Here is a 27690-nt window from a genome sequence, read left to right on the forward strand (position 1 = left end):
ATTTTTAAAAAAAATTGCATTGATACATGTCCCCTGGGGCAGGACCCAGGTCCCCAAACACTTTTTATGACAATAACTTGCATATAAGCCTTTAAAATTAGCACTTTTGATTATTCATGTTTGTGTCCCATAGACTTTAACGGTGTTGGTGTGTTCTGCCGGATTTTTTGCCTGTTTGCATGTTCTGCTGCGAACCAAACAGGAGGGTGTTCAGCTTATCCCTAATTGGTTATATAATTTTATTTAAATACATGTTATAATACTGTGTAATGGGTACTAAATAGGTTAAAACAAATTAAATGAAAACTAAGGTGTGAAGAATTGAGTGGTTAAAAAAAAAAAAGTTAAATTAAAATGAAAAAATAGATAAAAGTGAAAATAAAAATAAAAATAAAGAATAATAACAAAAATAAATTGAAATGTAAATAAAGTAAAAATAGGGTAGGGAATTTTTAATTTGAGTGGGATAGAATTCACAGAGGCAGAGATGATATTATTGGATTCTGGATTAAAATGTGCACCAGACCAAACAAATAAAGAGTTCAAGGCATACATTGACCTGCAAAGGTTTGGAAAATGGAAAAGGAAAATTAAATATTAAAAAATATTATGCAGATGTCCAAAACAATCAACAAGACCTCCCCACCAAATTCAAGCACAGTGGACTAAGAAACAATTCAATGTTCAACCCCAAGAATCCCAACCATCAATACTTGGAAGTTTTCAAGTCCACGGTGGAAAATGAATTACCGTATATAAAAACCTCTAATAATAAACATAGTAGCACCATGTGGGCATATATTAAGGCCCTGGAAAAAAGAAAAGAGGTAGTTGTTCCCCCCCAGCGGACAAAGGGGGAGGTCTAGTGATACTGAGTAAGGAGAACTATTATAAAGAACTGAATAGGCTGGTGGAAGATTGTACAACTTATGAGAAGTTAAAAAGCAACCATTTGATTAAGTATAGGTCTAAATTAAAAACATTGACAAAAAGAGCACATAAACTATAAATTCTGGACAAGAGGGAATACAGGTACCTGATACCAGATGCACCAAAACTGCGGGTCATTTATCAAGTGTCTAAAGTCCACAAGAACCAATTTGAACCACCAGGCAGAACAATCATTAGTGGAGTGGATTCCCTCTTCTCCAGGTTAGGAGAATATATCAACCACTACTTACAACCTCTAGCACAACAGTTCCCTTCCTACCTTAGGGACAGCAAACAACTAATCAATACTTTAGAAAATTTCCCACAAGAAAATAACCTCATACTGGCCACAATAGATGTAGATTCCATGTATACAAATATCCAATGGGATGACGCCATGGAGGCCGTAAGATGAACCCTAAAAGGGTCATCAGATTTGGAGTGTCTACAGCAAGAATTCATTGTTGAGGCCCTAGAACTTGCTATGAAAAGCAATTATTTCTGGCATGATAAAACCTATTATCGACAACACAAAGGTGTAGCCATGGGTGACAAATATGCACCTAGTGTGGCAAACATCTTTTTAAGCAATTGGGAGCATGAAGCAATCTATGGAACACTGAGGCCAGACATAGCATTATACAAAATATATATTGATTTTTTTTTATTAAACAAACAAAGGTGCTTTATTTTTGTCACATAGGTAGATTGACAGCATATCCATTAATACAGTACAGAACTGCGAACACTACTACATGCAGTTAGAGCGTACAACCGTGAAAAACAAAAAACATAGGTGCTTACACCCAACAGTTACAGGGGTAAATAGAGGTCCAAGGGCCCCACACCTTTTCATATTTCCACTGGCAACCTCTGTTGCTGTATGTAATCCTATACATAGGTAGGGCAGCTTTAATCTGTGCTTTCCAGGAGGAGATAGACGGGGGTGGGCTTGATCCATTTAAGGAGTATCTCTTTCTTTGCATAAAATAGAAGGTAAGAAATCAGTAATTTTGAGTGGTGGGAACGTTGTTCGTCCTCATGAACCCCCAGCAAGGCCAGCTCAGGCTTTATTGGGAGGGACAGTTGCAGTCTAGAATTAATGACCTTGAATACCTTCGTCCCAGAACATATGAAGGAACGTGCCAACGTGCTGTACATCTAGTACACTCAAGGTTCCTGTCGGAAAAAATTCAATGTAGTTTTTGGGGTGTGAAATATACCCTGTGTAGAAACTTGACTTGAATGAGTTTGTCTTTGGAGGAGATAACTAGTTTGGGGCCAGAGTCAAGACAGTCTTCCCAACCCTTCCTGTCCAGTGAGGGTATTTCTTTGTGCCATGTTTCCCATAACTTCTCCAGTTTGGGGGAGTCAGTGCCCAGGAGCACGCCGTATAAGGTGGAGCGAGGCTTAGTCAGGTCATCCGGGGCCAGAAGCTCCTCGATGGGGTCAGCCTGGAGTAGAGGCAAACTCGGAAATTGGGCCCTGGCTGCATGATGTAATTGCAAGTACCTGAACCTCATCCATTGGGGCAAGTCCTATTTGGACCTTAGGTCTGTAAATTGTAGCAAGGTACCCTGGGGTATAACTCGGCCCAGGGTAGTAATTCCATATCTGACCCACACTTGGGGGGCCTGGAATGGTATGGAGGTGTGGTAGGTTGGGATTGCCCCATAAAGAGTGCGCTGGCAACCACTGACTGGGCCACTTAAAACGCTGCCGAGCAGCAGTCCACACCTTCTATGTCACTCTAGTAGGTCCCGGTGTCATCTCCTATGCCCTGGGTCCCCTGTAGGAAAAACTGCGGAGCCCAGTCAGTGAGCCCAGGCAGCATGTCTCCAGACAGACCGCCGCATTGGATTTGGAACCTTGAAACCACCACTGGACTGTAACTAAAACTGTGGCCCAATAGTAGACCTGAAAGTTGGGGAGGGCTAGTCCTCCCAGATGAGACGGCAGCAACAATGTAGAACGGGCCAACCTAGGGATCGCCCCATTCTAAATAAAGGAGCCTATACATTTATCAATTTCTCTAAAAAAACTACAGGAACCCACACTGGACAGTTACGAAATAGGCAATTAAATTTGGGCAGCATAATCATTTTCAATTAGTTAATATGACCCAGGAGGTTAAGAGGTAGTTTAGCTCATGCAGAGCATTTTGTACGCAGTGCTGACAGGGCAGGCAGTAGATTTTTCCTGAAATAATCTGTAGGGTGCTTAGTCACCAGGACCCCAGGTATTTAAACTCCTCTACCCAACGCAGGGGGGAGGAGGCTGCTCCGCGAACCACCCCTTCATCTAAGGGAAACAGGACCAATATGTCCCAATTAATCCTGATGCCCCCCAAAGCTGTCAAAAATTCATGGTGCAGCAAGGAGCGAGGGCCCAGCATCATTGAGGTACTACAATGCATCGTCCGCGTACAGGGACAGTCGCTCCCCCAGATTACCCAGCCACAAGCCTAGTACATCTGGGGCACATCTGATCAAAATTGCCAGGTGCTCCAGGGCCAGCGAGAACTGACTGGGGGAGAGCGGGCATCCCTGTCGCGTACCACAAAAAAGGTCAAATGGCTCTGAAAGCCAATTGTTTGTCCGGACTCGTGCCCTGGGTGCACAGTATAGGAGCCGGATGCCGTGGATAAATTTAGGGCCGAACCTGAAGTGGCGCAATACCTCCCACAAGTAGGTCCATTCGACAGAGTTGAATGCCTTTTCAGCATCTAATGAAGCAATTACCCTGGTCCCTGGGTTATCATGTGTCATAGAGGTATTTAGAAAGAGTCTTCTAATGTTAATGTCGGTCCCTTTGCCTGGCATAAACCCTGTCTGAAAACCCTGTCTGATCTATATCGATTAAATCCTTGATCACCTGGGACAGCCCGTTAGCCATGATCTTCGCAAAAATTTTGGTGTCTACCTTCAGTAGGGATATGGGTCTGTAGGATGAACAGTACAAGGGATCTTTGCCTGGCTTGGGGACCAGCACTATTATAACTTCATGCATGGAGTCAGGTAGGGCCTCAAGGGAAGCAACGTCAGAAAGCAGCTTTTTCAGTTTAGGGGTTAGGAGCTCTATAAAAGTGGTGTAAAATTCTGACGGCAAGAAATTCTGATGGCAAGCCATCCACCCTAGGGGGCCTTCCCCCACCTTCAGACCACTCACAGCCAGTTGCACTTCCTCCAGGGTGATGTCAGCCTCCAGCCTCCAGCCTCTCCCTGTCTTCCATGGTTAAAACAGGAAGGACAAGGAATCTAAAAAAGAGGAGAGATCAGAGTCCGAGTAGTTCACCCTGGAGGTGTACAATTCCTCAAAAAATTCTCAAAATCGATTGTTAATACTGGGAGGAGCAGTGAGTAGTTGGGTATGACTGTCCCTAATGGAGCCAACGGGAGTGGAAGGGGTATTGCCCCTTGCTAGCCATGCCAAGAGTTTCCCATTTTTCCCCCCAAACTCAAATACCCGCTGGGCCAAGTGTAACAGGGCCCTATCTGTCTCTGCGGCCCTAGCATCAGAGAGATTATGCAGCGCTTGTTGCCAAGTTTGGTAGTGGGTATCATCAGGGTTGGAGATGAAATCCATCCACCTCTAATTTAGTTGCTCTCTCCTCCAGTTCCACCAAGGTTCAAGCCCTCTCTTTTTTGATACGCAATATTTTTTAGATATATTTCCCCTAGCCCAGGATTTAAAAGAGTCCCAGAGTAACGTGGGGGTGGTAGAGGTCATGTTGTCAGTCCAGTAATTGCATATGGAGGCAGTCAGGGGTTCCTGCAGCTGTTCCTCCGATGTCCAAAACCTGAATAATCTCCAGAGACGGGATTCGGAGGGAACAGTTAGTGCCAGGAATAGGCATAGGGGTGCGTGATCAGATATACCCCTAGGAAGCACAGACATGCCCTGGACACAGTGTAGTGCCGGGCTCGAGGCAAAAGCCAAGTCTATTCTGGACAGGGTCTTAAAGGTGGCAGAATGGCAAGTATATTTCCTTTGCATCAGGTGCATGTGTCTCCAGATGTCTGTGAGGGCAAACGTGTCAGCGCATTTCGGAGAGTCTCGAGTCGAGGCGCACATCCTATCCAGGTCTGCGCAAGGGACCATATTAAAATCACCTAGCAGAAAAACAAGGTTAGCATCTAGTTGAACCACTATTTGCATTATTTCATGCAGGATCTGGGCTGAGGCTGGCAGGGGGAGATATAATCCCACTATCACAACATTTCTGTCATAGATTGTAGCGTGTATGATGACGTATCTGCCCTCTCTATCAGTCTTAATCTCAATAGGCCTAAAAGGCAGAGATTTCCAGACTAAGATGCTAACCCATGAGCATAGGTGGAATAGGTGGCGTGGTAGTTCAAACCCACCCATGATTTGTTAAGGCAGACTGTTTTGTGGCCCTGCAGATGTGTTTCCTGTAGAATGCAGATGTGGGGATTGTGCTTGTGGAGGAAACAGAATACTAAGGAGCGCTTAACCACAGAGTTAAGGCCCCTTACATTCCACAATATTATTGTAAATGGAGACATTTGGGGTATATGTGGGTAGTTTGAACAGGGGAAAAAAGCTTGCAGGGGCAGCATCTCAGCCCTGGACATGGCAGGTTCATCAATACATACAGTTCTATACCAATTTCTTCTGAGCACCTACAACACAAAGCACCTGTTAAAACAAAAAACATTATGAATAGTCCCAACTTAGATCTTAACCCTCCCACCCCGCATCCCCCACCCAAACCAAGGAATGCTTGAAACCCCAAACATTATACATCCAATGCTAGGGGGCATGTACCAGTGGGTGTAATCTCGCACTGAGATAGGACTGTCCGTTTAATATGGGGGAGGCTCCACCGCCGATGGCTAATATTAATAAGAACTATTTTAAGGCTTCATTCGTTTATAGAAAAATAGCTCAACTAGGATATACTGTAGGAGGGCGCATGAGACAGCCTTAACAGTAGGGGAAATGTTCAGAAGGAGTTCAGTGTAGCAAAAAGAACAGTATTCCAATGTATCCAGAGAGGAAGGAGTGTGGGGGAAATTGATTTGCAGCAGCAGACCATAGTTTTGACTAAATAATTAACCTGTAGTACCACAAACAGGTCACTAGAGTCCGCCAGAGGATTATTAATAGTATCAAGGGAGTCATTTCCAGAGCAGTTCCACGCTGGTATAAGAGGCAGGACATTCCTACACACTGAGACCATCTTAAATTGTATCCTTCCAGCAAGGCTTGCATAGTCAATGGTGACACTGGCAACATGGTGCAGTGAATACTGAAATTAAACAAATCGACCTCAGTGGCGTTAGTTCTCCTGGATATACCAGGGGCACAAATCTTCCAACGTTGCAAATTGAGGAAACATAGTAGGTGCAACAGGCGCATTAAGGGAAGAGGTTTAAGGACATTTCCCCTGCTGGGGAGATATTACCTCCCAAGTGACCCCCAGACCCCATCAACCCCATAGTGAACATCTAAGGTGCCAGGCAGTCAAGTGATGTGAGCACTGCATATCACAGCAGGGGCAAATTCCAGGAAAAGTAGGTCAGCACCTTCAGCTGTGTGGGGGTGAAGAATTTTGTTGATTCGCCATTTTGCACCCGCAAACGTGCAGGAAAGAGGACACTGTATTTGATGCTCTTGAGCCACAAAACAGCTTTAACTTGGTCAAATGAACGCCTCAATTTTTGTGTTTCAACGGAATAGTCTGGGAAAATGAGGATCTTGCTATTTTGATACGCCAGGTCCCCCTGCACCCTGGCTGCTCTGAGAACTTTGTCCCGGTCCTGAAAGTTAACAAATTGAGTATAAATGTACGGGGTGGTGATCCTGGCGGCCCTGCTTAGGGGGGGATACAGTGAGCCCTTACCCCGTCCTTTCGGTGTTCGGGAGGAGCAGCGGCGCATGGGGATGTTTTCAGCCGCAGATCTGTGTCTGTAGGTGCCTGGAGAAGGGACAGAAGCCTCAGATCTCGGTGGAGCTCTCACACAAACATCCACTCAGTGCGTCATCTGGGACATGCCCCCAAAGATATATTGATGATGTCATCTTGTGAAGGGATATGGAGGAAGCCCTAAAAAAGTTTCTAGAAGAAATTAACCACAACAGTTATCACATTTCCTTCTCTGGGAGATGGAACATAGAACAGGTTAATTACTTAGACCTAGAGATATATAAGTATGAGGAACAATTATATACCCGTACGTTCTTCAAGGATACAGACTGCAACGAGTATACATCCACACACAGCTGCCACCACCCTATGTGGCTGGGTGGCATACCCAAGGGCCAATTAATGAGGATACACAGAAACTGCAAGGATATTAAAGAATACAAAAAACAGGCAGAAGCATTGATAAATATATTTGTGGACAAAGGGTATAGAGAAAATGTAATTAGAGAAGTTGAAAAGGTAGTGGAAGCAATGGATAGGATTGAATTGCTAAAGGATAAACCAAAGAAAGCAAACACATATAATATGGTATTGGTAGCAGACTATCATAGGCAATATAAACCATTTGAAAAAATAATATCCAAACATTGGCCAATTCTCCTTCGAGACAATGTTTTGGCAAAAATATTGCCGAACAAACCAGGGTTTGTCTATAGAAGAGCACCCAACCTTAGGGACAAATTAGTAAAAAAATGTACTGGATCCCCCCAAAAGATTGGGTACTTTTCTGCATCACAAAGGGTTTTATACATGTGGAAGATGTAAAATGTGTAAAACCATCAAAGATAGAAGCAGAAAAGCGACACAGTTCACATCTTTTGCCACTAATAAAGAGTATAAGCTAAATAAGCCTATTACATGTCAAAGACAACATGTTACGTATCTGCTAACCTATCCCCGTGGCCTGCAAAACGTGGGCAGGACCACTAGGCAGGACCACTAGGCAACTAAATGTAAGGATACAGGAACATCTGAATAATATTAAAAAAGGTTTCAAGTATCTTAACATTACCAAACTCATCACACAGGGACCCCAACTGCATAAAAGTTTGTGGGATAGATGGACACTGGAGAGGCATTAACATGACCAGGGCAATATCCCAAAATGAAACGAGATGGGTAGTATGAGCCCAGAAGGCCTGAATATTGATAGATATATTTAGGGGGGGATAATTTTCAACTCATGATCACTATCCCAATTTCACACTGGCCACCATATGCACATTCATTAATTTTCACTTAATTTTCTTATTTTATTTTTATTTTTCATTTTTATTTTTTTTTTATTTTATTTGTATAATTTTATTTTTATTTTATCTTATTTTCAATTTTATTTAATTTTCAATTGTATTTCCATTTTTTCACCCATTTATATATTTTTTTACTTTATTTACATTACAATTTATTTTTGTTATTCTTTATTTTTATTTTTATTTTCACTTTTATTTATTTGTTAATTTTAATTTGACTTTGTTTCATTTATTTTTACCACTTAATTCTTCACACCTTTGTTTTCATTTCATTTGTTCTACTGGGCCCCAGTAGAAGGACGATGGTCCACAACATGTCGGGTTGCTAATGCCTAGAGATGCCCTGATACCACGCAATTCTATTTTATTCCTTTCTGTGATCACATTTTATCCATTGTAGTGTGCCATTCAGCACTTTTTAGCTTTTCAATTAAAAGATTTTTTTACGGATTCATGCCCTATGTGGAGATTTTTTTGTTCTTCCCTCCTTCCACCTATGGGACTTCGCTGAGCTTCAGTCTCTTTTCATATACTGATATTCCATCTGAGGGAGATATCTTGATTGGCTGTGGACCCACACACCACCGAACAGCGATTGTCGCCCCGGATGAGACTTCCTGCCAGGACCTCTTCAAGCAGACACCCCTGGGATCGGAGGATCCCTCAAGCCCGTATGACACTCCACCGTACGATGACTGTGTCCATCCCCTCTGGTAAGGATACTTATTTCTATTGTTTGCTGTGTTGATTTGGATCCTTAGAAGATTTGGGTGTAAAGTATCTCCCCATATACACAGAGCTTACTCCAGTTCCTACCTCATGCGTGGGTGTGACACCACATACGCCCACGAACCCCCAGTTCCTGTGGACTTATATAAGAGTTACTACACCTTTATGGACTTTTTTCTTTATGTGTCTAATTTCACCATACTTTTTGCTCATTTGGCATAAGTTTTGTATTTCAGCACCCTGCCACATATACACGTTTAAGATATATAAGCACATTTTTTAGCGCTGCATGTGTTCTATATAATTTTAATAACCTAATTCAACACAAGATGTCCCTCGCCGGACTCAACACAGGGCATTAACAGCTTTGTAATACATTCTATGGAATGAACTCCCTGGTGGTGTGTTTTAATTATGCATAGGGAGAGGAGACCAATCTATTATGATTACCCTATATAAATGACTGGAAAGTAAGGGTACTTCCTGCTTTTGAAAATGTTGCACTTTGATGACGAAACACATCAAGCTTGAAGTCCTGATACGTCATTTCCAGCACGGACATTGGTTCACACACTAGTCTGCAGACAGCGCTATTCAATAGGAGCTGACAGTTGCACAGGGACACCTATTAGAACTTTTTAAATGGGAATTTTTTATACAGTAGGATGTTATTGCTGAATAAAAGTTTTAAGGATCTTACACCATGAGGAGTCCTCCTCTTTTTATATTTTATATGCCTGCACATCCTACAGGAGGGTAGCCATCACAGCGCGAGTACCCAGGGAATACTGTGGAGGGATAGGTCCCCTCTAAGAGACCTAAAGCACAGCTGACTCCCTTTACCATAAGGTAGAGGAGTCCAACCTATCCGTTGAGTGCGGAACCACACAGAGGTTGAACATAAGTCACTGTTGGAGCACGGAGCACTAAAGCACTTTATATTGTTGTATTTTGCACATGCATAGTCATAAGTCACTTTATTTTTGTATATAAATAGTTACTATTTATTTAGTATACAGTCACTAATTATTATACATTTGTCACATAACATATTATAGTAGTATTTTACACCTTTTAATGGGGTTGAATACACTAAATGCACAAATATAGCTTTTAGTTGGAGGTGTAAGGCAAGCGCTGTTTAGTCCAAATCCACACATTACGGAAAGCACATTTAACTTCCTGTAATGTGCTGCTTGTAAACCCTTACACTTCAGTCAGTATGACTATAGTACCACTTGCATTGTCACTAGGGTGTTTACTATCATTATCTACCCTGTGAGCATAGCTAGCTGATATGAGTTATTTTTTTACACGAAGCTGTAGGAAGTTTACCATTGCATCAAGGAGCATATTAAGCCCTTTAGGAGCAGGCTGAGGGCATTGCTCTGAATTATAGTTCTCTTCCATACTACTTTTAATCCAACTTAGATCTCAGCAGTGCATCCAAATGTAGCCCTGGTTTGTCGGGAAGAGGCCCTTGTCCCCATCAACATGGGGACAAGGTGCTTTGGGGGATGCTGCCTGTTGTAATATGTTGGTAGATTTATGTGGGATTTTATACTATTATCATATATATGTACAGTACAAGATTGACCAGGCCAGATTTCAGTTGAAAATGGTTGAGTTGTTCGAGCCAACTCAACATTGACATATCAAAGGGGACTTGTTGATCAAAGGGGAAGTGGCCAAACAAAATTTACTCCACATATCAAAGGGGACAGATAGTGACTCTGGGCTATGTTAATGTTAAAATGCAAGAATGCAAATTAGGGCAGTTTATGTCTGCAGCTGTTTATGGCTAGGGTCATTGTCTGTCACTCTGAAAGACAGAAGCAGATCAAAGGCCTAATTTAAATGGCCAATCAAATTGCTCAGCCATTCAGTGTATAGGTTATATAACCTGGCGTTCAGTCTATTCACTGTCTGTGTGATTATGAAGGCACAGGTCTAGCAAGCATGGGACTCTGAAGGCTAGCATTCATTGTCATATTTACTCCATTGGATTTTGTCATCTGTTGCAAGACTTTGTTCTGTGTTGGAAGTCAATAAAGTGCATCTCTCTGGAAAAATTGGGTTGATGCGGAAGATTATAATAACTACTAATTAATTATCTACCCACTATACTACTATATCACTACACTGCCTGGTATGGTTCAGAAGGGGGGAGCACTCACTCATCCCCTCCCTTTCCTGGCCTGCCAGGCTGCATGCTTGGATAAGGGTCTGGTATGGATTTTGAGGGGGTCCCCACACCATTTTTTTAAAATTTTGGCATGCATTTCCCCTTAAAATCTATGTCAGACCCAAAGGGACTTGGATGGTTTTTGTGGGGACCCCACGCTGTTTTTTTCTTAATTCTGTCATAGGATTTCCCTTAACCACTTCAATACACTGTATTATATAATCTGCACTGCATTATATACCCTGCACTGTATTATATATACTGCACTGACTGCACTATATATTCTCCACTGTATTATGTATACTACAATGACTGCACTATATACTCTGCAAAATAAAGAATATAAAGTGCAGTCCATGTAGTACATATAATCCAGTGGAGAGTATATAGTGCAGTCCGTGTAATATATATAATACAGTTCGGAGTACATAGTGAAGTCCGTTTAGTATATATAATACAGTTCAGAGTATATAGTAAAGTCAGTGTAGTATATATAATACAGTGCAGAGTATATAGTGCAGTCCATGTAGTTTATACAATACAGTTCAGAGTATATAGCGCAGCCCATGTAGTATATATAATACAGTGGAGAGTATACAGTGCAGTCAGTGTAGTATATATAATACAGTTCAGAGTAAATAGTGCAGTCAGTGTAGTATATATAATACACTGCAACTGCAACGTATATAGTACAGTCCGTGTAGTATGATTAATACAGTTCAGAGTATATAGTGCAGTCCATGTAGTATATTTAATACAGTTCAGAATATATAGCTCAGTCCTTGTAGTATAAATAATACAGTTCAGAGTATATAGTGCAGTCTGTGTTGTATATATAATACAGTTCAGAGTATATAGTACAGTCCCTGTAGTATATATAATACAGTTCAGAGTATATAGAGCAGCCCCTGTAGTATATATAATACAGTTCTGAGTATATAGTACAGTCTGTGTAGTACAGTATATATATAATACAGTTCAGAGTATATAATGAAGTCAGTGTAGTATATATAATACAGTGCAGAGTACATAGTGTCATCAGTATAGTATATATAATACATTGCAGAGTATATAGTGCAGTCCGTGTAGTATATATAATATATACACTTATATATGAATTGAATTGAATTGCCGGTCCGACAATACACATAAAAGTTCATTGATAAAAACAGCATGGGAATTCCCCACAGGAACCAAAATTTAAAAAAAAAATGACGTGGGGGTCCCCCTAAATTCCATACCAGGCCCTTCAGGTCTGGTATGGATATTAAGGGGAACCCCGGCCAAAATTTTTTTAAAAAAATGGCATGGGGTCCCCTTCAAAATCTATCCCAGACCCTTCAGCTCTGGTATGGATTTTAAGGGGAACCCCGAGCCAAAATTTAAAAAAAAAATGGCATGGGGTCCCCCCAAAAATCCATACTAGACCCTTATCTGAGCACGCAACCTGGCAGGCCCCAGGAAAAGAGGGGGGACAAGAGAGCGCCCCCCCTCCTGAACCGTACCAGGCCACATGCCCTCAACATTGGGAGGGTGCTTTGGGGTAGCCCCCCAAAACATGTAATGGGTAACCCCACCCCCCTCTGACATCACGGGGAATGCCACAGGGAAGTCCCTGTCAAGTTGCCGTGCGTCAGTGGGGGGCGGGGTCACCACCCTCTGTTATTTAAGAACCGTCAGAAGAGGAGAAGCGTCACACAGCGGGAGTCTCCCATCATGGTGGATGCGGAGTGGCCCAGAAGATGAAGGGAAGAAGACGCCGCGGAGGAAGATGCCGGACGAGAACACCGGAGGAAGAATCAGAAGAACCAGAAGAAGAAGAAGATGGAGGAAGAAACCAAAGGAAGATAGAAGATAGAAAATAGAAGAAAGAAGATAGAAGATAGAAGAAACATTTAAATAAAGGAAATGTCAAAAACTGTCTCTTGTCATTTTTAACATTTTTGACACTTTTTTTGTGAAATGGTAGGTGTACTTTTGTACCCCCTTACCATTTCACACAGGGGGGAGGGCCGGGATCTGGGGGTCCCCTTGTTAAGGGCCTGCCAGGCCTGCCAGGTTGCGTGCTCAGATAAGGGTCTGGAATGGATTTTTGGGGGGACCCCACGCCATTTTTTTAAAAAATTTTGGCTGGGGTTCCCCTTAATATCCATACCAGACCTGAAGGGCCTGGTATGGAATTTAGGGGGACCCCCCACGTCATTTTTTTTTAAATTTTGGTTCGGGGTTCCCCTGTGGGGAATTCCCATGCCATTTTTATCAATGAACTTTTATGTGTATTGTCGGACTGGCAATTCATTAATAGCCACGAGTAGTTTTAAATGATTTTTTTTCCTTTGAAATGTCATTTTGCTATCAGACTGTTCTAAACACGGGAAACATGTGCCCCTTTACAGGCATACTATAGACACCCCCAGGTACGAAATTTTAAGGAATATTACACTTATTGTTTCACATTATTAAAATCACTGCTCCTAAAAAAACTTCCCTTTTTAAAACTTTTTTTGCATTGATCCATGTCCCCTGGGGCAGGACCCAGGTCCCCAAACACTTTTTATGACAATACCATGCATATAAGCCTTTAAAATTAGCACTTTTGATTTCTCCCATAGAATTTTAAAGGGTGTTCCTCAGCTTTCAAATTTGCCGCAAACACCCCAAATTGTTCGCTGTTCGGAGAAATTGGTGAACAGCCACGAAGCTCATCCCTACTGATGACTAACTCTCAATACCAAAAAATGTGCTTAAATGTTTTACAAAACTCTATCTGGGATAGACCCATCAAAATTACATTAATACAGCAATTTATCGGAGAATTCCATAGTTTATGTACTGGAGCATTTTAGGAGGGTCTAATCGATAAGGACACTTTGGACTTATCAATACGAAGACCCCATGTATGCCCACCTTTTATACACTCCCCAAAACCCACAAAAATATCCAATTACCACCAGATAGACCGATAGTTTTAGAAAATACTAGCAAGTTTATAGACACATTTCTTATGCCCCACGTCCTAAGCTTACCCTCATATACGACAGATTTGCTCAAGCAAATCAAGGGGGTCCAGGTCTCTTCGGATGCCCTACTCGTGGCTATTGACATCGAGCATTGTACTCGAGCCTTTCCCACAAGCAGGGTGTCCGAATGGCTGGTACCTTCCTGATGGAGCAAGATCAGAATACATGGCCCCTGAACACGTTCATCTTGAAATTATTGAAATTTATCTTGACTACAAATTACTTTACTTACATGGACAAGACTTACCTGCAAACACAGGGTGTGATTATGGGAACATGCTGTGCACCCTCCTATGCCAACCTCTACCTAGGGGGATGGGAGAGAACAGTATTTGCAGATGAATCAATCCAATCCTTCTTAAATCAGGTTATTTGCTGGCACAGATTCGTTGATGACCTGTTCCTAATTTGGACAGGAACAGAGGCATCTTTGATCGAGTTTATTGATCGATTGATATAAACCAATTTAATCTACGCGTCACTCTTAGCTATGATTATAGCAGCATTCCATTCCTTGATTTGAAATTTATTAAAAGGTCTAAATGGCCAGATTTGAACGGATCTTTATCGCAAGCCCAAAGCTGGAAATACTTTGCTTCATGCATCCAGTGCACATCCTTGCCCTCTGTTTCACAGTATACCATATGCCCAATACCTTAGGTTGCTTCGCAACGGCACAGAGCACTAAGATTTTTACATCCAAGCCTCTGCATTACGTGAGCAGCTGCTAGCAAGGGGCTATACTCAAACCAACATATTATATATATGTTTAATATATAGAGCTAACATTGCAGAGTAAATTTATTTATACTTTTTTAAAGCTACTTATATATACTTCTTTATTAGTAAGCTGGCCATGGCTAATCTATATATCATGGTTATTTCCCTGTGTTATAACATTTTGTATTGCTATTTACTTCCTTGTCCTGCATTGCTCACGGGTCCTCCGCGGCTGTGTTGTCAGCCTGAGGAGAATTTGTTCCCCCAGTGGTGGGCATGCGCCTCGTTAGGGAGTGGAATGATTCCTTAACAGGTATATCAGTCCACTTCCACCTGGATGATGGCCTCTGGCTGTATCCCTAGATGGTCACAGAGAGTAGGATCTGGTGACATCATCAGCCGGCGTCAGATGACTGGCATGTCACCAGATTGGAGGCATATAAGGACGCACAGAGCGGCGTCCAGTCAGGCGGCCGCTCCCCAGGGATACATGAGCTCTGAGGCAACACATGGTGAGTTAGATCCTGCTTGAACAAACACCTTTATAAGTGCAACATATCTGTATACCTACTTTTAATACCTGTTACCTATATGAGCCATACTGGGCATAATACCTATAGCAGGTGAACCGGTATTGGTTCAAGCTGAAATACTGTATGTGTATGCAATCAATGATTGATATATATATACTGATATATGCTTTCTTTCTCACATATATGCACATTATTAAGGGGTTTTGATCCTGCTGAGACAGATCTTGTGGAAATATCTATACTACAATATTTACCAGCTAGCAACTCCTTGAGAATATTTCTCCCAAAGTAAACAAATTCACCTAGAGCTTCTTGGCCTCAGTCCCCGGGGTGCCATACCGGATAATTAGATAAACTAGGTTGGTTTTCACTAGATGGATGATTGCGTTAACTATATTTCACTTTAATCTTACAACACTCTTTTTGCCTATTTTCTAATACCTCACCCCTATTCTAATTTGTATTACTCCTTTCTCTTTCCTTTCCCATTTTTTTGTCTCCCTACCTCAATTTTTTCCCCTCCTTTTCTTTCTTTTCCCTATCCTCTCTTTTTTCCCACCCTTCACCTCCCCCTTCACCTCTTCTTTCTCCCCTCCCCCCCTTTTTTCCTTTCCACCTCTTATCCTCCTCAATCTCCCCCTTTTTTTCTTTCCTCTTTCTATCATCTTTCTTTTCTCCTTCTCTTCTTTTTCTTCCTCCCCCCTCCTTCTTCTTTTCTTTTATCTGATGATCTTCTCATCCTTTCATTCTTTTACTATGTTAATGGACAGTATATCATTTTATCTATGAATTTTATAATGTAGAACTCAGCATTCCTCAGTGTCTCCTGTGTCCGCCATGGGAGGAAATACCTTCGGGTACCTCTTTTGTGCTGTTTTTACTGCCGTGGTTTCTCCGGGTAAGCAATGTATGAGTTTTCCTAGAATAAATAATACTTTACATTTTGATGTCATTTCTCTTTTCTTTTCTTATCTTTATCATATCCATCACTTTTGATACAGTCACTTGAATATGAAATTATGATTATGATACCTTGTAGATGATAGTGACTGGCTCTTCCTGAAGAAGAAGCTTATGCTGCAAAACTTTTAGAGGACTGCTGCCAAGACTTATCATATCCGATACCCCATGTTATATTGGGGTCTACCAACATCTTCTTTGCAAGATTTAAGTATTAAAGTAAGATAAAATACTGCGCCAACCACAAATGTGAGCAGCCAACACAACAATAAGACTAATTGTTAACAAATATGTGAGGTAAATGTGTAGCGCTAATAATGTATTTTAGTCATGAGAAACTATCCAAACAAACGTTTAGAGTTGATATGATCTAAAAATACACAAATGTGTTTCTCAAATAAGAAAAATACATAAGAGATATATATTAAACACAGTAATGCCCTGTACACACAGTCGGATTTTCTGATGGAAAATGTGCGATCGGAGCTTGTGTGTAGGCTCCATCGGACTTTTTCCATCAGATTTTCCGACACACAAAGTTTGAGAGCAGGCTATAAAATTTTCTGACAACAAAATCCGATCAACTCCGACCGTGTGTGGACAATTCCAACGCACAAAGTGCCACGCATGCTCAGAATAAATTCCGAGACAGAACTGCTCGGTCTGGTAAAATTAGCGTTCGGAATTTATATAGCACTTTCATCAGGCTGCAATGTTTTAAATTGTTTAATGCAGCGCACTCTCTCTTCTTTATAATGCTAGAAGAATGAAGTAGTTTTGCTGCTCATATTCACACAGACTTCTCACAAACTTCTTTCTTTATTATTTCTCGTGATTTCATCAATATAATATTTTTATTTGTCACATCTCCCGAAAAAATAATATTTTTGGGATGTTTTCAGATTAAATTTTTTTTGGGGGGATTTTTTTTTTTTTTTAAATTTAAGATTTTTATTGTATTTTTAAAGAGAGAAATACAGAAACATCGCCAATTGGGCATACCCTGGCGTCTTAGCATGTACATAAACGGCAGTGAGAAAAGAGCTTATTTAAGTGTAGTTTTGATTGGTCTAAAGCAAAAACAATCAATGAATAATAAGTAAACAAGCATACTACAAATAACTATGGTAGCATAAAGTATACCTGTACTAATAGGCTAAGTAGTGAGTGGGGGGGACACCTGTGTGTAACCTAAATCATGATGTAGCATTGTAACCTATATTACGTGTTTTAGTAAAATGTCCGTGAGATTGTTATGAGATAGGGGGGGCTGGTGTATAAGCTAGCCAAGCTAGGGGCTAGACCATTACAACAGTGGTGTACTTCTAGAGTCCAAAATCCAAGGGTGCCAGTTTCTATTAAAGCGCTTAATGGACATGTTGGCTTTGGCAAAAGAGAATTCCATCTGAAAGTGTTGGTTAAGTAGGTTGATGGTATCTTTAAGTATTGGTGGGTCAGTTGATTTCCACTTTTTTGCGATTGTCAGTCTTGCGGCAATGAGAATATGTGTGACCATTGTTTGCCGATGGGTGGGCAATGTTGGGATCGAGAGACCTAGGAGTAGGTCAAGCAGGGACAAAGACTGGGGTGTACCACACAAAGCTTCAATTAGGTTATGTACCTGTCTCCAGAAATTTTTAACTAGGTGGCATTCCCACCATATGTGTGAGAGAGATCCAATGTGAGCACATCCCCGAACTGTTGGAGGGGATGTGCTCACATTGGATCTCTCTCACACATATGGTGGGAATGTTCGGGTAAATTTTCACCAGCCTTTCTGGGGTGAAGTACCATTTGTGAAAAAGCTTTTGTGCTGCTTCCCAGTGGTTAATGCAATGCGACAGGCATAAGGGCAATGTGAGGGCCTTTGGCCATTGTGTATCTGAAGGTGGTTGGTCTGACAGTGAGGACCAGTACTGTACGGAAGAAGCCAGATGGTTAGTAGTTGGTTTAGTGAGTAGCTTGTACATAAAAGAGATTCCTTTGGTCTTGGGTATAGCTATATTGTAGAATTTGAGTATAGGAAGTGAGACATCGTCTGAGGTTGTCCAGGAAATTCTTGACAGGCTAGATCTAATCCTTAGGTAGAGGAAAAACGTGTGTTTGGATAGTCCATATTTTTGCATTAATTGCTCAAATGAAAGCAGAGTTGATGATGAAAAGAGCATACCTAGATGGGAGATGCCGGCTTTTGTCCATTCTGAGAGAGGTAAATCCGGGGAGATGAGGTGTAACGCCTCAGTGGGTATTGCTGTCAGAGTGTCCTTTGATATCCCTCCCTTGATTTGCAGTACTGAGGTCCAAATTCTTGTGGAGGATGTAATAGTATCAAGAGGGTATCTTTTGGGGTGGGGGTTGAGCCACAGTGCGGCTAGGAAGTTTTTTGGATCCGTGGGTAGTAGGTTGGTTTCAATTTGTTTCCAGGTTGTGTGATGTTTGTCTGACCACCATGTTTTCAGCTGGTCCAGAATAGTTGCTCGGTGGTAAGCTTGAATGTCTGGGGCACCCAGTCCTCCATGTTGAACTGGGGTTGTGAGTATGACTTTTTTTATTCTAGGTCTCTTTTGTTGCCAAATAAAGCCGTTGATGATCCCTTGGATTTTTTTTATTTGATTTTGCGCTAGAGGAAGAGGCAATGTACGGAAAAAATATAGGACATGGGGAAGTAAATACATTTTTGTCTGCGTTATCCTACCAGCCCAGGAAGCTGGAACCCTACCTAGATCTTTTGCTAGTTGAGTAAGCTTGTCCACGAGGTCTTCAAAGTTAATTCTTAGTAGCATTCAGCTTGGGAAAGTTAATTGGATACCCAAGTATGGGAGAGAGGAGTTGCAGGCCCATGCTGGGGGGATTTTTTAAAATCCTTATCTTGTGTTTTATTCTTAATTTTTATTTTATTTTTTGCTCCAGAATAGTTTAGTGTGTGTTTTGTGTGTCACGTTACCACAACACCATTATTATCTTGTATTATTTAATCTCAAGGAGGTTGCTTGGTGTTGGTGTCTCTTGTTAATTTCACATTGTATTTTTGAAATGTACCTGCTTCCTCACAAACAAACTGTCCTTTTTGAATGAAAACACACATAGGCGAGTATAATAAATCAAACCAAAAATGTATTAAGGGCTCATAACCAAAGAAAGAGGGAGGCAACGCTGGAGAAACAGCAGAAATTGTTGAAGCCTTTGTCACCCAGGGCCAACATCAATTATTTCCAGGCAAAATTGGTGACCTAAGGAGTCCTTATCTAAGGGAGTTCAATCTGGTTCAGAAGTCCAAGAGATCATGAACAGCAGCAGATGACATATCTGTCCCCAGGCTGTGGTCATAAAAGAGCCTGCATCTTCTGTCAGACCAGACTGAACCCAGGTCATCACTCTCTGATCTTCCTTCCACGCTGTGTCTGTGGTGGTGGAGTTGTGGCAGGAGGAGGAAGAGGAGGAGGATGATGCAACTCACGTAGGTGGGTATTGGGTGTGATTTTGCCCCTCAACCCCTTATTTAATGTTTGATAAATGATTTCCTCACACATGAGGCGTTGGCCCTTCTGCATGTCCTGCAGTTTGGTGGCAGCCATGGAGGCAAAGGCCTCTTCACGAGTGGGGGTGGCTCTCAGGGACGCAGAAGGCTCCTGAATCAGCCTGAGCGCTGAATCCTGCACATTACTCCCTTCCTGGGTCTTTTGTTTGGAAGGTGGAGGGGAGGGACCTGCGATTCTGTCAGGCTCCTACTGGGCCGGCCTTCTCCTGGCTGCCACTTAGCCCCGCCTCCTCCTGGCTGCCACTAACCCCCACCTCCTCCTGTGTGCTACATTCCAAGGCCTCCTCCTGTGTGCCACATTCCACAGCCTCCTCCTGGCTGAGGTCTTCCTGTGTATGAAAAAGGGACATAGTTTTAGATTTTTCTTCATCAATCACACACAATTTTCACCTCATGACTGTTGCAAATTGAATGTTAAGAAATATAACAGACTATCATTCTGAGCCCAGCATTTTTCATTCTTGTCCCAATTATTTTTGCCCACTATTGTCTATTGATATGTAAAACACTTTATTAAATCAGCAATTAGTGATCAATAATAACATCTAGTAAACATAATTTATTTATTGACCAGAAATCTGTAGAAGAATGCTATACCTGACTCCAGCTGGGCTCCTCCACTTCTTCCTGGCTGGAAATCCTAGGTTGGACATTGGAAGCCTCAGCTGGGGTGGAAAATAGGTTGGAAGGAATAGTGGAAGGAAGGGTTGAGAGGGATTCCCTGACTTCAGTCTGGTCTTACAGAAATCGCAGTCTCTCATAGTACCACAGCCTGGGGACATAAATGTCATCTGCTGCAGCTCCGGATCTCTGGGAATCTTGGACCTTCTTGCGCTCCACAAGATAAGTGTTCCTCAGGCCACCAATTTTGGCTTTTAAATAGGGGATGGTTGCCGTGGGGACCACCGGCTTCACCAACTCCAGCAGTTTCTCCACGCTGCCTGCCTCTTTTGTTTATGATTATAATGTGTATGTTTCACCTGCCACAGACAGGGCAGCTCCCTGTACTTGTCTATGAACAGGGGGAGGAGGTTGTGGTCATTGAGGCAATCCATTTTATCTGCGATACACAAGACAAACCCTAATGTCAGGCTGAAGTCTCCTAATCTTGTACCAATATAGGCCTCAATCTATAAGCAGTATAGGCCCAAGTTTAAATGTTACCTTTGTTATCACGATCAGCGCTTCTGATACTCCTTCCTCCGCTCACAGATCGTACATACTACGCACGCGTGTTACGCTTTATATACACTGCGCATGCGTGAAACTCCGCCCACCCCTGATGTTCTTTCTAGTATATTCCCCACCCCTTCTCGTTCGGCACAGTGGGGAAGAGCACATGGCGGAGACACAACAGGTGCATGCTAATTACACCAACGAGGAGAAGGAGGAGGAGGAAAGCCCAGAGCCAGAAATGTCACGATCCCGGAGGAGATGATTTAAGGCCTCAAATATGTCCTTTGTGGTGATGGTGGAGATGGTGGACATCTTGAAAAGGGAAGTGACGGGAAGTATGGACCTTACCCCAACCCCAATGTCAGAAAGGCCAAGATCATGGCGAAAGTTGTGAAGAGTCTGCACAGAAATTTTGGGGTACGACAATCCAAGGATCAACTCAGGAAGCGGTGGTCGGACCTCAAATTAAGGGAGCGCGATCAGTATAGAAGGATCAGGAGAGTGCTGCAAAAAAGTAAGTAGTTGTCCTGTGTTCCTATTCCTATTTTTATAACATTCGTGCTGCTCCATGTGCTTTTCTTTACTGTTATAATGTTTAAAATGGCAACTTTTATGTTCATAGACATATTATTCGTTCGTAGGAAACATTTTTAGTTCGGCCTATAAAACACCATGTTTTGTCCAAATGCAGTTCAATACATTTTTTCTGGCCTACTTCTCTTAAAATAATTTTGGTGTCTAGATGGGTTTGTAACTACAATGAAATGCAAACTAGGTTCTGTGTAAGGAGAGGACACTCAGCAGCTGTTTACACATCTGGACGCTGTAGCACTAGTGTGGGACAAAAGAACACCTTTTTTATTAGGGGGTCCACACAGGTGCTCGAGTGTATACTATAGGGGTGTCTCCATCTGTGAAGCTTGTACAAAACAGGTAAGTATTCAAGCTTGACAAAGGAAAACAATATTTCTTCACCTTGAACTCTGTCAAAACAAACAATTGTACCCCACTTCCAAGCAATGTTTCATATTTCTATTTCTGCCATCAAATATCTGTGTGCTAAGTATACCTATTTTTTTTAACATAGGGGAGAAAAGACTCGGAGGACACCACTCATCAGAGGAGACAACAGACCCCCCACTTCAGGAAGAAGGGGAAATCCCACAAAGCCAAGCAGAGGAGGAAGGAGACGTGGTGGAAATTGTCACCACAACAGGTGAGTGTCTGCGACCACAGGCTCAGGTAAGAGATGGATGCCTGCATATTTATAATACATGGTGTGTTTTTTTAAATATTTTTAGGTGATCGTGATGTTGTGGAAGAAGGTCATTTCACCAATGAAAGTGACCAGATCCGGATCGGGGAGATCATGGGGTGTAATAGGGACTTGGAAAACATAAAGCAAAACATCAATGATGTTCAAAACAAAATGAAGAACATCATTGATGTTTTAGGTAGAATTTAAAACCCCCCAAAATCCCGAATTATTTCAGTTTTTTTGTCCTGAAAATTTTTTGAACTTTTTTTGACATATTCTCGAAAAAGCCCAATTTTGAAGATGCACACAGTGTGTCAACATGTGCTATCTGCCATCACAGGAGATCGATGTATGCGTTTTGGGGGTGCAACCCCTTCCTCAATAATAAAGTAGCTGAGAGGAAGGGGTTGCACCCACAAAACACGTCCCTTGATCCCCCATGATGGCAGGTAGCACATATTGACATTCAGCAATTTGTGTGCATCTTCAAAATTTGGCTTTTCCAGGGGTGACTTCACCCCATCTGCTGAACGCAATATCAAACACAGTTTGTAAATACTCATGTCTGATATTGCCTTCAATTTCTATAAAAGTTGAACTTTGTAAGTTCCAGATTTGTGTATTTCTTGTTGGTTTTAAACATGCCTGTTTTACCTTAAAAGGACATTTTTACTTTTATTAATGTGACCTAAAAATTTGTTATACAACAAACATGTTGGATTGTTTTAAAAACCTTTTACAAATGCACATGTGATTGTGCTTGTATTAAAAAGATTGATAATCAACAATGTGTGGCTTCTTCTTTCAATGCTCATAAACATTTTTTGTGGTAAAATTGATGTTTTCAGTGACAATAGGGGTTATTTCCTAAGGGCAAATCCACTTTGCACTACAAGTGCAGTTTCAGTGCAATCTCGAATGCACTTGTAGTGCAAAGTGTCTTTGCCTTTAGTAAATAACACCCAACAGTGCTTTATAATTTTACAGAATCACGCCATTTTCACGACTCCCCAAATTTCAGTCATGGTCAGCTAAAAGAAACATAAGCAGTAAATGTAAGCAAATATTTGTTCAGTTTAAATTTTTTTTATTTAAAAAATGTCTCAGACATTGTGTGGCATATTGATTGCCCCCCTACCTGCAAAGTATTCCATGTATCTCATACGGACCTTGCGGGCACTCGGGGGGGGCAAGCCAGGACGGCCAGCTTCAAGCGCCGTCAGGGTTGGTTCATTGAGATTAATTCTGGCTTCAGGCCCAACTGAGCCAGCATAGTTCACAGAATTTCTCCTTAAAAAGTTGTGGAGAACACAGCAAGCCAGGATGATGTGATTGAGTTTATACTCCGCCATGTGTATCGGTGTAAGAAATAGGTGAAACCAGCTGGCCATTATTCTAAACGTGTTCTCCACCACTCTTCTGGCTCTGGCCAGCCGGTAATTAAAAACCCTCTGGTCCGAGGTCAGGGTCCTCATAGGGAATGGCCGCATAAAACGGTCCCCCGTGCAAACGCTTCATCCGCAACAAAGACGAATGGGAGTCCTTCCGCATTGTCTTCTGGAGGTGGCAAGTCCAAGCTGCCATTCTGGAGACGCCTGTAGAACTCCATGTGGGCGATGACTCCACCATCTGACATCCGGCCATTTTTCCCCACATCCACATACAGGAACTCGTAAGTAGCCGACACCACCGCCAACATCTCAATACTATTGAACCCCTTGTAGTTGTAATAGTATGACCCCGAGTTGGGTGGTGGGATGATGTGGACATGTTTCCCATCAATTGCCCCTCCGCAGTTAGGAAAGTCCCACCGCTGGGCAAAGTGGGAAGCCACAGTTTGCCATTCCTGTGGGTTGGAAGGAAACTGTGGAGTCAAACAAGAAAAAAAATTAATCATTTTGCACATAAACATGGAAAGCAGATTAGACACAAACATTCTTGGCCAACATCAGTATAACTTTTTTTTAGGGAGTATTTAAAGACAAAGGTATAAGGTCCACCTATCAGATTCCTCCCCCCCTCTCATGGGCCATTTAAATAAATTTATGGGGTTTTGGACAGGTAACCCTCTCCACTTCATTGAGAGATTAATGCCTAAATAAAGTGTATTACTTTGGCCAGCCCCTCCTTACTTACACTATTGGCAGCCCACTGGACAGGTAAGAAGTGTCATAATACAAAGAGATAAATGCACACTGTACACATTTTAGCACATTTTTACATTCTGCTATTACCTATCAAGATAATAATAGGATACAAAAACTTTGAACAGTATTTGAAAGTATTCAGGCAGGCCCTTTGACTACATGCTTTGGGGAATTCATCCATCAATCTGACCACAAAAGAGGTGGGTATAGTGTGTATGGGTTTGGCAAAGTCAGCAGATAGAGGATTGGTATCAGCAGAGTTAGCAGTTGGGGGGAGGGAGGGTTCCAAATGATTTTGGGACTCCAAAAAAAAGCCTCTGGCACTCTGCCAGAATTTCAAGCACACATCACAATTTTCAACATTTTAGGGGGTATTTAGGGTAAAGCACTACTATGGAGGTGAGAAAATACATTGTTAAGTGACTACACAAGGTGAATATAGGCCCAGGAGAGCATGCTGGGGAGGTTAGTGAAGGCAAATATGTATGAAGGACAACAAAAAAATAAATAAAAATCCAGCATGCATGAGGGCAAAGGGGACATTCACAGCATAATACAATCATGGTAATTAGGGATTAAGGAAAGAAATACAATATATTATCAAACATTAAATACAATAAAATGTGATGTTAAAGGATAAAAATCTTACCTTAATATACTCCTTCTGCAGGACCTGGATAATGGCAGAACAGGTTTCTGGGATAATGATCCACAGAGCCTGGGGGGAGATGCCTATCGAGAACTTGAGGTCCTGCAGGATTCTCCCCGTTGCCAAGTACTGCAGGGTGGCGACTAACCTCTGCTCCGGAGTGATGGCTTGCCTCATGCAGGTATCCTGCCTGCTGATATAGGGGGTCAGCAAAGCCAATAAATGGTGAAATACGGGGTCCGTAATACGAAGAAAGTTCCTGAAATCATCAGTATTATTCTCACAGATCTCACGGAGCAAAGGCATGTGACAGAACTGGTCACGCTGGAGCAACCAATTCTTGGTCCATGAACTCCTCCTTGCCCTGTTCATGGACTGGGCTTGTGTCAAAGTAAGGACCCCAACACCAAGCTCCCACACAGCATGAACTCTACAATAAGTACGTATACGCAACATGGCTAGAAAACGGTTGGCTGCTCAGAACAAAGTAACAGAACGCACTGAAGAACAGCAAGGCCTGTGAAGAGCGACCTGAAAAACAGTAACGAACGAACAAGAACACAATGACAAAGTCAATGGTAACTCGCTGCACACACTGAGGAACAGATACAAACCCACAAGCACAAACTGAACACCAGAAAAACGAACTGAAAATCACGAGTCTGAAAAAGCGTGAATCGTCTCTCACCAAACTTTTACTAACACAAGATTAGTAAAAGGAGCCCAAAGGGTGCCGCACTTGGTTCTGAACTGCCCTTTTATAGTCTCGTCGTACGCGGTGTACGTCAATGCGTTCTTGGCGTTTGGAAATTCCGACAACTTTATGCGACCGTGTGTATGCAAAACAAGTTTGAGCCAGCATCTGTCGCAAAAAATCCATGGATTTTGTTGTCAGAATATCTGATCAATGTCCGACCGTGTGTACAGGGCATAAGTGTAAAAAAAGGTTCAAATGCGATGACTAGTCGCAAAAAAGTTGCATGGACTATAACTGAGAAGTAATACTAGCGTGAGAGGTCTAATAATGATAGATGGTTAGTATAAGCACAATGTGTTGTAAAAATAATGATGAAACAAACCTATATATGACCATAAAAATGTGATATAAAATAACATACAATTGTGATGAAGGATGAAGATCAAATATATCAATGCAATAGTTGTTGCAATTGTGCTACTGAGGACAAGGGTCAGAAATATCAATGCGTGTACAAATAAGAGTCCATGAGATTATAACATCATAGCAAACATGTAAAATGATCTGAACAAACGCTGTTTGCTATAAATACCGTATTTATCGGCGTATAACACACACCGGCGTATAACACGCACCCCAATTTAGGAGGGAATTTTAAGGAAAAAAAAACTTTTAGGAGGGAAGTTGAAGGAAAAAAAACTTACATTTAAATGCCCATCATTGCAGCCTTCTCAGCGCAGCCTTGCCCCAGTGCAGCCATGTCAGTGCAGCCTTGTCAGTGCAGCCATGTCAGTGCAGCCTTGTCAGTGCAGCCATGTCAGTGCAACCATGTCACTGCAGCCTTGTCAGTGCAGCCTTGTCAGTGCAGCCATGTCAGTGCAGCCATGTCAGTGCAGCCTTCCCCAGTGCAGCCTTCCCCAGTGCAGCCTTGTCAGTGCAGCCTTCCCCAGTGCAGCCTTCGTCAGTGCAGCCTTCCCCAGTGCAGCCTGGTCAGTGCAGCCTTCCCCAGTGCAGCCTTCGTCAGTGCAGCCTTCCCCAGTGCAGCCTTGTCAGTGCGGCCTTCCCCAGTGCAGCCTTCGTCAGTGCAGCCTTCCCCAGTGCAGCCTGGTCAGTGCAGCCTTCCCCAGTGCAGCCTGGTCAGTGCAGCCTTCCCCAGTGCAGCCTGGTCAGTGCAGCCTTCCCCAGTGCAGCCTGGTCAGTGCAGCCTTCCCCAGTGCAGCCTCGCATCTTGTGATCTTTCAAAATCGCTGACCGCGATTTGAAAATGGCGCCGCCGGCGCCAAAATACACAGAGCCAGTCCTCGGCTCTTCTCGGCAGCTCTCGTTTACTTTCGGCTCCACTCGTAGTCCTGAGCGGAGCTATCCAAACCTAGCCGAGTACACTCGGCTAGGTTCGGGCGGTGCTCGAGTGAAGACGAAAGTGACCGAGAAGAGCCGAGGACCGGCACTGTGTATTTCGGCGCCGGTGGCGCCATTTTCAAATCGCGGTCGGCGATTTTGAAAATTTGGCAGCTCCGGATCGCAGGGGATCGGCGTATAACTCACACCCACGATTTTCCCCTGATTTTAAGGGGAAAAAAGTGCGTGTTATACACCGATAAATACGTATTTGACAGTCTCTCAAATGGATGTGATCAGCAGTTAGTAACTACACCCAGGAGCGCCTCCACCTTCTAAGAATGGGGGGGAAGGGGCACTCTTAGCGAAAATGGCGGACCCATTCGCCGTACAGCGGTGAATCAATCAGGCATAAACCGGAAACGTGGAATCGGACTCCAAGAACAAAGTGTTAGGCCTCCTCCTCTGTAGGTCAATGGGGAATCCAAAACACCAGTCACCATAGAGATGGATGGAACTCCAGGGGCGAAATACTTCGTCTCATCAGAACCATAGGCACAACTCACCGACTAGGTGACAGGCTGTGCCATACTCACACAGGTACTCA

This window comes from Aquarana catesbeiana, linkage group LG04, assembly GCF_042186555.1.
Source record: "Aquarana catesbeiana isolate 2022-GZ linkage group LG04, ASM4218655v1, whole genome shotgun sequence".
Taxonomy (NCBI): Eukaryota; Metazoa; Chordata; class Amphibia; order Anura; family Ranidae; genus Aquarana; species Aquarana catesbeiana.